Source organism: Bactrocera dorsalis, chromosome 2 (genome assembly GCF_023373825.1).
Source record: "Bactrocera dorsalis isolate Fly_Bdor chromosome 2, ASM2337382v1, whole genome shotgun sequence".
Taxonomy (NCBI): domain Eukaryota; kingdom Metazoa; phylum Arthropoda; class Insecta; order Diptera; family Tephritidae; genus Bactrocera; species Bactrocera dorsalis.
In genome coordinates this window covers 98,653,026-98,668,551 of record NC_064304.1, presented here as the reverse complement: position 1 = coordinate 98,668,551, position 15,526 = coordinate 98,653,026, and the positions used below count along the sequence as shown (strand labels likewise).

The 15,526-nt window shown below is 38.1% G+C and overlaps 3 non-coding genes across 3 annotated transcripts; all 3 read left to right on the top strand.

Moving 5' to 3' along the window:
- The first annotated feature begins 101 nt into the window (after window positions 1–101).
- On the top strand, window positions 102–174 carry Trnav-cac (transfer RNA valine (anticodon CAC)). Its single transcript has one exon. It is a non-coding gene; the product is annotated as a tRNA-Val (tRNA).
- A 355-nt stretch (window positions 175–529) lies between these two features.
- Trnav-cac (transfer RNA valine (anticodon CAC)) lies at window positions 530–602 on the top strand. Its single transcript has one exon. It is a non-coding gene; the product is annotated as a tRNA-Val (tRNA).
- Window positions 603–919: 317 nt separating this feature from the next.
- Window positions 920–992, top strand: Trnav-cac (transfer RNA valine (anticodon CAC)). Its single transcript has one exon. It is a non-coding gene; the product is annotated as a tRNA-Val (tRNA).
- The last annotated feature ends 14,534 nt before the right edge of the window (window positions 993–15,526 follow it).

Here is a 15,526-nt window from a genome sequence, read left to right as displayed (position 1 = left end):
TAAAGAAAATACAGTTATCTATTATTTTGAGGTTAATTTCTCTCTTAGGCAAAGTTGTAGCTATTTGGTCGGCTATGGGGCCTGGTTAATGAGCTATTGTGGTTTCCGTAGTGTAGTGGTTATCACGTGTGCTTCACACGCACAAGGTCCTCAGTTCGAACCTGGGCGGAAACAAACGAAGATTTATTTTGCTTTTCAACTCTCTTTACATAGTTTTGCTAAATTCAAATTTTAAAAAACATTTTCTAAAACTGAAAAACTACCATATACGGTCAGAACACATAGTCTTTCGTGTATATAAAAAACACAATACTGTCCGTTCAATCATGAAACGGGAGATCCATATCTTTTTTTGTTAATGAGTGGTTTATAATAAAGTCAAATAATTCTCCAAAAACTAGCAAGTTAGCTGCTTTCGAATAAATTTTGCTTTAATTTGGTAATATCATTTCTTAATATTATAAATGGAAAAACTAAGATCTACATAGTTTGCAGAACACCAATAGAGCAATAACGGTATATGGTAACGGTTTCCGTAGTGTAGCGGTTATCACGTGTGCTTCACACGCACAAGGTCCTCAGTTCGAACCTGGGCGGAAACAAGCATTGAAAACATATTTTTTACTTCCTGCTTAGGTCCCTGAGAGGTACAAATAATCGTAATATTTTATGTGCCATATAAGTACGTATTATATGGCTCCAATAGAATAATTATAAGTGACCGAAGATACTACAATAAAAAAGGTTTTCAATTCCTTAACATTTTTATTACCAAATCTCTTCTTTCCCTAAACTACAGCGTTATAAAGGTCCTTCACAATATAGTTTCTTAGTTTTCCGACTTATGTCAATTAAGATATATACATATGTATGTATAAATTTAACGGTCGCTAACTGTTTCGACCAAATATATGAAGCAGTTTCCGTAGTGTAGCGGTTATCACGTGTGCTTCACACGCACAAGGTCCTCAGTTCGAACCTGGGCGGAAACAAGTAAGTTAAACCCATATTTTATAAATCGCTGGTTCGGTTTTAGATTCATATCTTTTAGAAATAGTTACACAGAGGATTAGCTTAACAGACAATTTTAGAGTTAATCTCGGCAGTAAGGCGGAGTGGAATGACACCACGCTCGACATACTGCTGAAGGGCAGTATTATCCAGAGGCATATTAACGGCTCGAAAACACCGGAAGGCATTGTGGGACCACACATACCAATGGGACATTTGCCGACCATCTTTTACGCAGAAGTCTTTGTTAGAAGTCAGTGCGGAGAACCCAATCTCCACCGCAACCATCGTATCGCCATACTTAGCGACCGTCAAGCGACACTAAAGGCGATCTCAGCGTATGAGGTTAAATCGTTTTTAGTGAAGGAGCGTATAGAAAGGCTAAACCGCATATCAACGTGCAACCGGGTACACTTAGTCTGGGGCGGAGACACTGCAATGGGCTGGCCGACGAACTTGCCCGCTCTTTGGCAGTGTCGAGGATGATAGGGCCAGAACCATGCATTGCAGTGGTTCTTTTACGGAACTGCTCCGAACGGAGTAGATAATAGGGAGAGAACAGCATTGGTAGGAGGCAGCAGGTATGCGCCATGCCAAGCTGCTTCTGTGCGGGTACAACCTCGCAACGTATAAGGAAATGATCAGCCTTCCCCGAGACAAATTCCGACTCCTTGTCGCGCTCTATTCAGGGAACTGCAGGCTCGGGTAGCAATTGTCCAAAATGGGCATAGTCAGACTACAGACAGGGATCACATCACATGGAATTGTTCAAGATGCCGGATGCTGCTGAGTTGGAGTCAAATAAGTGTGGACACAATAGATCCCTGGTCGCAGCGTAAATATCAATTTATTTCTATTATTTTCTAAATCGATAATTTAACTTCAGCTCGGCTTTTACAAAGAGAAATTGAATGAAAATCAAAATTGAAGTTTCAAAATTCCTTAAAAATTATTATTTTATCGTGGACTCAAGTTTAAGTCCAAGGCACTAATATAGATAAGTATGCATGTATGTATATTCTTTGTTATAATTTAAGTTTGTGTAAACGAGTGAGAATCGCTAATCATATAATTTTGTCAAAGCGTCATTTTCATAAGCCCGTTTTAATTAGCCTAGTGTCTTTAGCGACGTCCAATGATGTTAGCTTAAATAAGCGTAAAATCCGCTTGCACCGCCAACGACGCCAGCGGCGTCGTCCAACATTTAAGTGAATTACATACTCGTACGCAAATCGTAGCAATCAGATAGCCGAAGACAAGCGTCAGACGACGGAAGTTTACTCTGGAGCCGATCGCATTAAATATAGAACCGCTTTTCAATTAATCATTGATTTGCCTGGCGCCAAGACATCCGACCTCCCCGCCAGCATGTCGTCGTATAGTGGCACTGAAAATTAAAAACATTTGACATTCGCACTGATTTTATTGAAATGACTACAGCTTTCTAAGACATCGATGAATTCTCCGCCAACTGTTGTGGCGCCTTGGTGGCGAAAATGCATTTTGGCTCAAGCCAAGCGGGCTGCGACACAGTGTGCTTTGCTTATACACAATATGGGTTATACTTGCAGTAATGTGCTGTTCAAGTATTAACTGAGTTTTTGACCGAAATTCAATAAAATTTTAGGTTAGGTTAGCTTAACCGCCTCAACCTTCCGCCTTATATACTTATGGACTATAGATCTTCAGCAAAACCTTTCTACTGGTTCCAACATAAACGAAATTATCTACGACTTCGAAGTTATGACTGTCAACGTGGGAGCTTAGTCGCGAATGCGAAGACTGTTTGTTCGATGACAGGGTATATTTTGTCTTGCCCTCCTTCATTAACATAGTTTATAATATTTAAATGAAAAATAAATAAAATTTTTTTCTGATATGAACAAAAGCCTGACTACAATCAACAAAAACTGACAAAAGTAAAGGAATTTTACATTTTATCGCTCTACTTTAGCATTTTACACCACTGTGCGTATGCGTGTATGCAAATAATTCTACTATTTATTTTAATTTAATAAATTAACAGCTTAAGTATATTCTAAACCAATAATAGGCGTCTCACCCGCTACACCCTTACATTTAATAGCCATACATGTAGATATGTATGTATATCTGTATGCAGATATGAATGCACAACTCGTTCAGCGTTATGATAAATCACCGCCATGATCGTAATTGCGCTTTTCAACATTTAATATTTAATATGCGAGCAATTTTCTAGTTTCATATTTAATTAATTAAATATTTATTATTTCCTAATCTACCTGAAACAATTCTAATGGCGCTAATTAAGTGGCCGGCTTAAGATCTGCCATGCATATTAGTATTAATGAGCTCATGTCTACGAGTTGTCAACTTTGTTTACTTTTTACTTATCACAACCAAAAGATTTATATATGTAACTATATATATACTATATATACTATATATACTATATATACTATATATACTATATATACTATATATTATATATTATATATAATATACACGCTGTTTGTTTGTATGTGTGTCGCTATCGCGTTGAAGGCGGAGATTTAACGTTTCACATTAATCGTGATTTGAGCATCGAATTGCCATTTGTTATGCAAAACCATGCAACACTTTGCATACAAAATTGTAACGGTAAATATTTGCAGTATTTGCCGTAAGTAGCAGGCGTGCGTATCAAATAGACCGGAGTATTTGGGTTGGTTGCTTGTAAAAGTCAGTTGTTTGCGCGCCTTTAATAAATTATGTTTAATGAAATTGTAATGAGAAACAAATAACTGGACCATTTATCATGGTATCGCAATAACCGCGTAATATTTTTACACCTGATCGAAAGCGAGGCACAGGTAGCTAGATCGCTTGGCTGATCAAGTGCTTATTGGTAAGCTAAATCACTTCCTATAAGCTTCAAGTGGCGCCTTGCACACGCGGCTTGTTCTAAAATGACATGAAATTATTCAGCGTATTTTATTAAAATGTACTTTTATTATAAATAAATAGTAATATTTGCGTAGAATAAATAAAACAGGTTCGTTTCTGCGGTCCCTTTGATCTCTCTGTTCGGACTAAATAAGTACATGTCTCAGAATGCCGTTAGCAGAACATGCAATAATATATAAATTAATGTCAGTTTTTTATAACTAATTCGACAACAAAATGAAAAAAATATGCTACTGCTGCTGTGGAAAAGAAGGAAGAGGATGGGAAGAAAAAGACGACGACATGGATTTCGGTCTCTTCGACTAAACAGTTCAACGCTACATTAAGGTTGAAGGTACAGGTAGAGAAGGTAAACGTTATCAAGACATAAAATACTACTGATCTATAGAATTTTACAAGTTTCTACTAGTTGTTGAAGCATGAAATATTTCCAACGCTGCTAAGGTAACAGTTAAAGAGATATAAATCGCAAATTCATTCCGATTTTGTCGAAGGAACGTGGGTAGCCTCACACACCTTTTGTTTGAAATTGGTTAAAAAGTTCCTGCAGGTGAGCTGGGCCACGCCGATTGTCCAATTTTGCCACCTGCACCTATCTCTTCACTATCATTTTGGTTGTAATAATTTAATGCTTGTGGCGCATTTATACCATCATATAGGGAAGGGCTTGGTTACTATCTGATTTTACCAATATTATATTTGTAGAAAGAGGTGCTGAAACTACTTCTTTTCAGCAAATTTGGTTCTTTTATATCAAACGGTTTGGAGTATATGTAAAATAAACCATTTAAGGCGGGGGCACTCCCATCTTTAAAATTTGTATATGTATATGGAGTCCAGGGCGAGTTTTTACCCAATTTTATTCATTCCAAGCACAAATATGCACCGTTATAAGCAAAATCTCTATTTCATAAAGATAACTCACATATTGACCGATATATGCGGCGTAAAGTCACCCGGAAGTTCGAAAATCTTTATATTAGGCATATGGGGGCTAAGGCAAATTTTGACCCGATTCAATCCATTTACAGTACACAGACATCTCTCTGAATTTCAAAATCAACTATAGGTACTGGTATCCAAATAATCGGTACCTAGAGACTTGTACAATTTTTGTTGTATTTGTATTTTTACACTTTAACATAAAAATATCAAAAGAATGTCACATACTAAATTTGATTAAGATCGGTCGACATATGCTTTCGGAACGCTCGCTTATACCAAAATTTTTTGTTTAAAGAAACATTTGTTATTCATAATAATATGATTTTGTAAACCAAAAAAAGTTGAAGTTAATAAATATATCATTCATTCGAACAAATTACAATGTTATTGTTATGAATTGCTGCATTCATACATATATAGATACAAATAAGTATGTCGAGGACTACTTAAAGTCTGATTTTTCACTGGAATTGCCTCATTTGCTCTATTTTTGAAATTCAGCTGGGCAAGCTCTTCAATGCTGTATGTATGAAAGTCAAAAATGTTGCAGCTTCGGACCTTAACCCTGCGCATGCAACTAAAAATGTGCGTTCATCCATCAGCAAGTTGCTAAAAAACAACGAAAAGCATTCAAGTTTCTAACGCCCAAGTATTGTGCAATAAGCCCAACAAACAAACACACATACGTACATATATGTATACATTTCAAAAATGCAGTCGTTTTTATAGAAGTTCAAAAAAATTTTTAAAGAGTGGCAAACAAATTCGTTGTGGCCACCAATCATTCATCTTTCATTCAACAAGCTGCAAGCGCAGTTAAATATAAAATCAAGAGCATTTCCCACACATAATATAAATATATTTATAATACGTATACATACTATACAGTGGCCACAAACGAAAGGCTTGTCAGGCAGCTGTGGACGCTACCACTGCTGTCGTCTGCCAGAAGTGCCGCAACCAGGCAGCGAGCGAATGAGTGAGTGAGTGAATGTTTGAGCCGCTAATGAGTTACATAAATTGCGCTTGCCACCGAATGTGCCACCAAAATGCCGTGAAACGTTGCAGTGCGTGTGACCATGCCACATATGGCCATTTAGCGCCTGTGTTTCCACGAATAGATGCCGCATTCCGCAGAAAATGCAATTGCTGCATTGTAAGCAACAACGCCTTTCCATTTTTATATGTATGTACATATGTATTTAAGTAAATGTTTTGGTGCGTGATGATGAATGCGCGCCCCCGATATTAATTCAAACGTTTGCTATTAACTAATTCAACACGCTTTGTGGCTGGCAGCGCTGAGTGTATAATAATTCTAGCATTCTACAAATAACTTTGTATTCTTCTGCTGCAGAAACGAGCATTCAATAATATGTAATGATAATGACGATGACGATGACACGAATTACTGCGACTCCAATGAACCTCATCCTAAAGTGGCAACGGTCGCTTTTGTGTGAGAGATGTGTGAGGAACGGCGGGGACTTGTATTGTCTGGGTGCTAAAAGTAGGTGGAATAGTGTAATGAAGCTTTATTTAGTCTTTTGGGGGTGGCTGCATATTCGAATATTTGTTAAGTGCTTTACGAATCACCGATCTATAGATAAGATTGACCCCTTTATGTATTTATTTTAAGGTTTGTATTTCGAAGTTATTATACCACAGTCAACAATACACTTGAACATTACACTAGATGAAGCTCTAAAACAGAAGATTATAGATTTTAATTAACAATTTTAAAACCTCAGGCGATGCAATAATGCAAACGCAATATGTGACTTGGATTTTCCACACTGTCGACACACCATCCATAGGCTCGTTTCAGCACTCTTAGACAGTTGAGAGTCCTCAGATCTTTATGGATAGATTTCAAAACATAAAAGTCTTCGAGCTATAATGATATTTCTGAACATAATAGACTTTTTGACATTATGAATCTAGGAAAATATTAAGCTTATAATTACAACGGTCTTTGAAGCTGATTTGAAAGGTTTAGGAAACTGTTTCAATTCGGAAACCTTTAATAGAAATAGGCAACAAGAAATTTTCGGATATTACTCGTTATTAGAGTAAGAAATAGTAGAGGTTCGATGAAAATATTCTTACTCTTAGAAGAAACTTGCTCACGGTGCACTTAGCAAAATTACAGTTGTAGAGGTTCTTATCTAACTCATAGAAACCCTCGGCGTCTCTTCAATGAAGCTTAAGAAAACTCAAAAGTTTGCAAGTAATGAGAAATGAAAGCTATAGGATATAGTTTGAGGTTTGTATATAAAGAAGCATTTCAAGTTCCTTACGTACTGCTGCTAACGAAATCATTTGTTTTCGGAAAATGCAAAAGAACAGCTGGTACAATGAGAGTCGTAGTGCAGAGAAAATAGACTGCCTACCTCGCAAACGTTCCAATCGACCACAACACGTGCGGGATGGGACAGATACCGATAGTTGAAGAGGGAAGCGAGATCCATTTGCAGGCAAAAAATCAGAAAGGTCGAAATGCATGGCTATGAAGAGCTTGTTCTACGCCAACTACCGTGAGATAAACATCCTCAACATCGCTTTAAAATTGGCTTTAGGCCTGGAAAATCAACAACAGACAAGATATTCACCATGCGCCAAACTTGGAAAAGACTCTGGAAAAGAGAATTGACACGCACCACCGAAGTCACCAGCACGAAAAAGAGCTGCCTTTATGCCGCGATGTCTGAATTTTGGTATCCCCGCAAAACTTATACGGCTGTATTGAGCAATACCAAAAGCTCCATCCGGATCGAGAAGGACTTCTCTGATCCGTTCGATACCGAACGAGTTTTCAGACAATCGACTCCTTTTCGTGCGACTTCTTCAATCTACTGCTGGAGAAAATAATTCGAGCTGCAGAGCTGAATAGAAAAGGTAAAATCTTCTATAAGAGTGTACAGCTGCGGGCGTACGCCGATGATATCGATATCATTGGACTCAACAACGGCCGTTAGTTCTGCTTTCTCTATAGTGGTAGTGGTGGATTTATGATCTTTGCGCATTGGCCGCGGCGGATATCGCATTCGATGGAAGCTCTATGAGATATGCGACGACATTGACATAGTTCAGCGAATTAAAAGACAGCGACTACGCTACCTAGATCATGTCGTGCGAATGGACGAAAACACTCCAGCTCAGAAAGTATTCCACAAAGTACCTGCCGTGGAAAGCAGAGGAAGAAAAAGACCTCTACTCACAATGCACTAGTGAGGTGTACCGACTTAAGCAGCTGCTGTAAACAAACTGGTTAATTATTTGGCACAGCAATTAAGGACAGTCCTACCAACTTGGCAAAATAAATTTTTTTGAAATATCTTTTACCCAATTTACGAGTCAGAGTCACAGTGTACATACTTATATGTTCTTTCAATAATGTATGAAATTTCGTTTCATTATATAATTACAATATTTTTAAAATTTTCGACGTCAGTTAGAGTTAGAGAGTATGTCCGGATAACCTGAATATTTTTTGATGGGTGTTTTAAGTTTAACTCTTCGAAGAAATGTAAATTTGTCATAAAAACCTTGAAATTAATAAAATGTTTAAGGAAATACGATTTTTTTTTTCACATATTCAAACATATACACATAAATGACAATTTATGTAACATCGGCTTGAGAATCTCAAGAAACTGTTTGAATAACTTTATTTATAACTGTGATAATTCCAGCTAAAGACGAAAAATAAGATTAGGTTGAGTAATAAAACACTATTTGTATCAAATAAATCTCCAGAAATTATCGAGTATCTCAAAAGTACAGTATTGAGTTGTTAACAAAGCATATTTCCATAAAAGACTACACCCACACGAACGGCGGCCACGAACGTTTAAATTAAGTTAGTTCACTGAAAGCTAATAAAACATCTTAAATGAACATAAATCTGATTAAATAAGTACGATAATAATTTGGGAGATTTATTGTGAATAAGCCAACACCATTCAAATCGATTGATACGAAGTGACGCGACGCGGCCGCCACATACACACGAACCCCAAAAGCTCTGCACCAACGAGGCCAAGATCACTGATCCGTAAACGCACAAACACATGCAAGTTTATACTTATATATTTACATCAATACGTTTGTATGTATGCATGCAACTAAGTACTTATATGTATATAAGCCAAAGTTATACTCCGAAGAGTCGTCGTGCTTTCTTTAGTCAACCTTAACCTCAAAGTTGGCATTACTCATGATAAGGTACGAGAGAATATAAAAAGCCGTGTTTGTGCCGTATGTATGTAAGTGTGTAAAGAGGAATAACAAAAAAGTCGAAGTCGTTATCTGTCGGAATTATTACAATCAATTCGCCAGAACTGCTTTATAAACGAAACATTTAAATTCCGATACCAAATGATTGGCCATTGTGTGGTGTTGGTATGGTGTGACATTGTGTCGGTCCGTTGCCGTCAGCTGCAGTGATAATGGTGGCCTTTGCGAGCATTAATACGACAATACCTCATTCCACAATTATTGGTGGTGTTGATGATGACGCCAACGCTAACATTGACTCTTTGATTTATTTTTATTAGAGCCTTTCGAGGGCGAACAAATCAAACAAAGGCGGAAGAAGGGTGAAAAGAAGCAAATAATGAACCCACCGCCAGACGCATGCGCAGACGGTTGGTGTAAAATAAATAAATAAATGTCGGCAAGCACAATAAACATAATACAGTTAAATAAAAATAGGCTCACTAAAGTTAAAACCACGTAATGGATACGCAGACGCGCCGCCGTAACTGCGCAACAGATGTTAGAACCGACGGATGATGAAATTAAGGCGCACAGTAGATGATGAAGGTTTTACAAACAAATGAGAAAAAGCATTGCAAGTCTCCACAATATGTGGAGCAATTTCATTCAGTTTAAAACTCTGGTATATATGATTGTTATATAAGCAGTCCTTGATTCGGCAAGCATTGCTCACCAGCGAATCAAAAAAACTAAACCAGATGCTCAAAATTCAAATTATTTTTTTGTTTTCGAATAAAAAACAGGGTTTTCAATGAGCTACAAAATATTTTTTTTCCTTCTTCTTCTTTTTCCTTGCCGAAAATGTTCCAGCAACCGGACCCAGTTTAAGAACAGGTGGATTTCTGCATCCGCCCGTATTTATTCACAAACCTTCTCTATGCCTAGTACTTTTGCTGGAAAGATACCAGCTAAGTTTCAAAGACGGATAGAGAGAGAGAGAGAGAGATTTCAAGAGGCTTGAAGTATACCTCCCCTACTAAGCTGTTTAGGTTGAACCCCTCGGTATAGGTTGTGTAGGTATCCTCCTCCCTTACTCAACATCTTCTCCATTCACGTTCAAAGAGAGATATTAATTGGAATAATGGATATTATTTGCTAATAAGGAAATCACGATTCTCAAAAGTAACAAATAAAAATTCATATATTCAAACTCTGGAAAGCAAATTCCGAAAAAAATCTGTAATTTCTTTCTTGTCCTCAAAGAGATTGAAATGGCATCGATAGCTGTTCCCTCTTTGTGTTGGAACACGTACGCGCCATTCCAGCGTCGACGGCAATTACTTCTAATGGCAGATGCTTGCTGCCTTAGCGCCCATATTTTACCACGAAATGTCGTTGCTCGGGCATCGCTGGCCATTTATGAATGTATGTACAGCAGTTTTTGGTCGGGAGTTAATTAAAATTCTCTCATGCAAATAAGATTTCAATTTCGCTAAGGCTCAAGCGATCTGTGTTCTTTATTTTTTGATCCTATTGACATACATACATATGTAAATATGTGTCTGTGTGTGTGTCGAATAACGTGCTTTGATGTACACAAATCACTTTCAATTACACATTAAACGCTTATTATTATGGTTATGGCCAATAATAACACATAAATTGTTTGATTTGTGCGCTCAGCTCGAATTTGAATGCCAATAATGTATATATTATGTGGAATCGGGTGAAGCTCTTGCATAGTAATGAGAGCGTATGATTTTGTGCTCACTCTGCGCTGATTGAATATGCCATTAAATTAATTTCCTTTATGACTGTTGTCCTATCTGTCGCTTAGCATTCGCACGATTTACGTGATATCCACTGAAAACATGTCGTCATTATTTAAGGGCATTACTTTTATTGCAAAATGGAAAGTTTTCGCTGATCTTGTTGGAATATCGCCAAATTGACTCTCTTCGCATTTTTTTCTGCTTCAAATAATCATGGAGTCGCCAAACCAAATTCTGACTCAGAGAAAGAGCCTTTGCGCACTTACCGGTGATAGACGGTTCTAAGACGAGGTTTCAGCCATTAACGTATCGGTAGATTGGCTGTTCCGGAGTGCAACCTCCTTCAGAGAAGTGATCATCCACTCCAATAGCAGGGCGGCCATACTAGCCTTGAATTCATTAACAGTGCGTTCACTTTGTGATAAGACTAGTATGGGTGCCAGGCCATAGTGGAATAGCAGGAAACTGTAAAGCTAATGCGCTAGAAAGGTAGGGTGACTAGCGGGTCGGTGGTTCCGTCTCCTCGTGTGTTCTATTAATAAATAGCTGGGCTTCACGTGAGCTAACCAGCGCTAGGTCAACATCGGCACATACACTGTTACTTTGGTACAAACTCTGTCGCTAGAGATCTAATGAGCTCTTTGCTCTCAGTAAGGCTAGTCACTCTTTAGTTGTGGGATTCTAATAGGCCATTGCCCGAAAGGCGTGAGAGTCTTACCAGACGCTATTTGGAGAAGCTGTATGAAAATAGACATAAGCTAAATACTCTTCAGAAATACAAAATATTCCTTATAAGGATTTGATTTGTAACGGTTAGTTTTTATGGCAGCGATATACACTAGTCACCCGATCAGAACCATTTCTTGGAAGATTACACCGTTACTTTGGATAATACCTCATCCCAAATTTCATGAATATTTCTCTTCAAATGAAGAAAGCAATTGATTCATTCAGTTTGTTTGGCAACTATGTGCTTTAGTGTTCTGATCTGAATAATTTCTTCGGAGATTTCAACTTTGTTTTAGACAACAAGTCATGCCAAAGATCATTTTGATCAGTTTGTACAGCAGCTTTGTGCTACAGTGAACCGATATCAGCGGTTAGAACAAAGCCGCATCTTCGAGAGAGGACAAATGCAAAATTTCCAATCGGTATCTCAAACACTGTGGACTAGTCGCGTATATATAGTACAGACGAGCAGACGGACATGGCTGAACCGACTTAGCTCCACATGCTGATCATTTATATATATATAGGGTGATTTTTTAAGAGCTTGATAACTTTTTTTTTAAAAAAAACGCATAAAATTTGCAAAATCTCATCGGTTCTTTATTTGAAACGTTAGATTGGTTCATGACATTTACTTTTTGAAGATAATTTCATTTAAATGTTGACCGCGGCTGCGTCTTAGGTGGTCCATTCGGAAAGTCCAATTTTGGGCAACTTTTTCGAGCATTTCGGCCGGAATAGCCCGAATTTCTTCGGAAATGTTGTCTTCCAAAGCTGGAATAGTTGCTGGCTTATTTCTGTAGACTTTAGACTTGACGTAGCCCCACAAAAAATAGTCTAAAGGCGTTAAATCGCATGATCTTGGTGGCCAACTTACGGGTCCATTTCTTGAGATGAATTGTTGTCCGAAGTTTTCCCTCAAAATGGCCATAGAATCGCGAACTGTGTGGCATGTAGCGCCATCTTGTTGAAACCACATGTCAACCAAGTTCAGTTCTTCCATTTTTGGCAACAAAAAGTTTGCTAGCATCGAACGATAGCGATCGCCATTCACCGTAACGTTGCGTCCAACAGCATCTTTGAAAAAATACGGTCCAATGATTCCACCAGCGTACAAACCACACCAAACAGTGCATTTTTCGGGATGCATGGGCAGTTCTTGAACGGCTTCTGGTTGCTCTTCACCCCAAATGCGGCAATTTTGCTTATTTACGTAGCCATTCAACCAGAAATGAGCCTCATCGCTGAACAAAATTTGTCGATAAACACATTTCGAACCGAACACTGATTTTGGTAATAAAATTCAATGATTTGCAAGCGTTGCTCGTTAGTAAGTCTATTCATGATGAAATGTCAAAGCATACTGAGCATCTTTCTCTTTGACACCATGTCTGAAATCCCACGTGATCTGTCAAATACTAATGCATGAAAATCCTAACCTCAAAAAAATCACCCGTTATATATATATATATTTTTTTTTTTTATAGCGTCTTCAACGTTTCCTCGTGGCAAACTTAATACACTCTGTTCAGGGTATAACCAGAGCTTATTCCAGTTTAGCAGCGATTCCGTTTAGAGTATCGTGATGACAATCTACGCACTCACTATTCAATGGAGCGGTTTACACTGAGTTTTAGTATGGATTTTTGAGAGCTCATTTATGTTTCAAATAAACTATCATCCACGAAGATAAGTTTTAGCATTTCAGACATCTTTAGCTTTGATATGTTGAAATTACCAATTCAAAAGCTAACGTTAAAATTTTCGAAAATACCAGATTTCAAATACAAAAAGAGCAACAAAATTGTTCAAACCCATTAGAGAACAGTTTCATTTTAAAGTCTTAGGAATTTTAATGTAAAGTAGAAAAACTATTCCCCAGTATAATGTATCCGATTTCGTTCAGTCAATTATGCCTCTTACACTCCCATTAAGCCACCAATTAACTTTTCAAACAAACATGATTTGAAACATGATTTCCTTTTACTCCCTACCAACGTTTGTTTGACATTTGCCAACTTAAGTGGATTTTAATTGAAACCCGAAAGAGCAGCACAACCCCACCATCAGTAATCCCCCAACGAAGCAGAGCACCCTCGCCAAGTGTTTCAGGCACTTAATACTCGAATCACTGGCATGATTTCCGACATGGATACACGTAGTACAAGTAGCAATTGCCGGGTGAACGAATAATAAACGTCAAGCCAATTAGATAGAGCCGACAGGGCAATCAGTGTGCGCAAGAGAGAACCGCTTGTGCAAGGCCAATGCTCCTCAATATCGGGCACCCACTATTTACGACATACAACATACGCATGCTTAAGTGTGTGTGAGTATGTGCGACGATCAGTATGGCTGCAATTATGAAGTGAAATCGAAAGGATCAAATTTCAACAGCGCCTCCGAGTGTCAGCCGTGATTACGTGAGCGCAGCAACAGCGAATAAGTACTCGTGGTTAAGTGCTTCAGCTGTAACGCCGGGTGTGCCGATAGAAGGGCAGTGGTTTTCTTCTATTCTCGAGCACAATCAGTGTTATAGAAATTATTACCCTTGGTCAGGGCCAACCAAATTGTGGCCACAAATCACGTGCTTATTAAAGGTACTGTTGTTGTTGTCAATACTTATGACATACATATGTACATATGAGTTGTATGTGAAGAAGCATTAGCTCCCCTTGTGCAGCGCCTACCAATTACCCCTTGCACTTTAATGACCTGGGATATTTTTAACAGTGTATATATGTAGGTATTTATATTTATATGTTGAAGTACATATGGAAATAAAATAACTCGTAAATTACGTCTGGGGACAAGTCTGTTAACTTCATTGAACCATTAATTTATTAACTGATGTTTAGAAACTAATGAAAATAAAGGTGCTTCGTACTGTGGCAGTTGAGATATTTTTGCTTTCATGCCACCTGTTGTACAAGTATAATAGTTTTGATCACCTAAGGGTTGTACATATCACCAAAAACTAAACAAAGTATATAGGGTTATATATATATAAATGATCAGGATGACGCGAAAAGTTGAAATCCGGGTGATTGTCTGTCTGTCCGTCTGTCCATGCAAGCTGTAAATTTAGAATAAATTGATATATATCGATGAAACTTGGTATGTGGGTTCCTTAGTTCTAACAAATTTCGAGTTCGTAGATGGGCGTAATCTGATCACTGCCACGCCCTCTAATAAGTTTAATCTATATTCTGAAGCTACTACTAAATTTTCTCAGCTGAAATATTATAAGAACGCCCACCAGGCTGCCAAGTGGCTCTATAAAAGAAAAGCAAGCACTAGCCTGGCCTTTGCTTAGCTGACTCTCGCGCCTCGATGTGATGTGATTTGAAAGCCACGAGGTGACCTCTCTCACAAGGTGACTCCCACCTGGCCAACAACAAGGGTTGTTGACTTGGAAAAATGTAAAAAAAGGTTGTGGATTTAGCTAAATGGAAAGAAAAAGTTCGTTGACGTTATAAAAAGTAAACAAAAGTGTCAATGAACCCTAATGTAAATAAAGGTTATTGACTTAGTCAGACGAACAGGCCGATGGACATGGCTAAATCGATTAAACTCGTCGTTCTAAACTTCTTCTTTATTGGAGTAGACGCCGCTTATGGACGTTGTCAATACGCAAAGGGCTACAAATCTTCCGCAGAACCTTTTTCTCGAAAACTCGTAACGTCGATTCATCGGATGTTGTCATCGTCCATGTCTCTACACCATGTACCAGCACAGGAAGGATGAGGGACTTGCAGTTTGGCCTTTGTTTGTCGAGACAGGATTTTACTTCTCAATTGCCTACTCAGTCCGAAGTAGCACCTGTTGGCAAGAGTTGTTCTGTGTTGGATTTCGAGGCTGACATTGTTGTTGGTGTTAATTTTGGGCCAAGAAGTTATGACTGTCAAAAGTGACGTGGG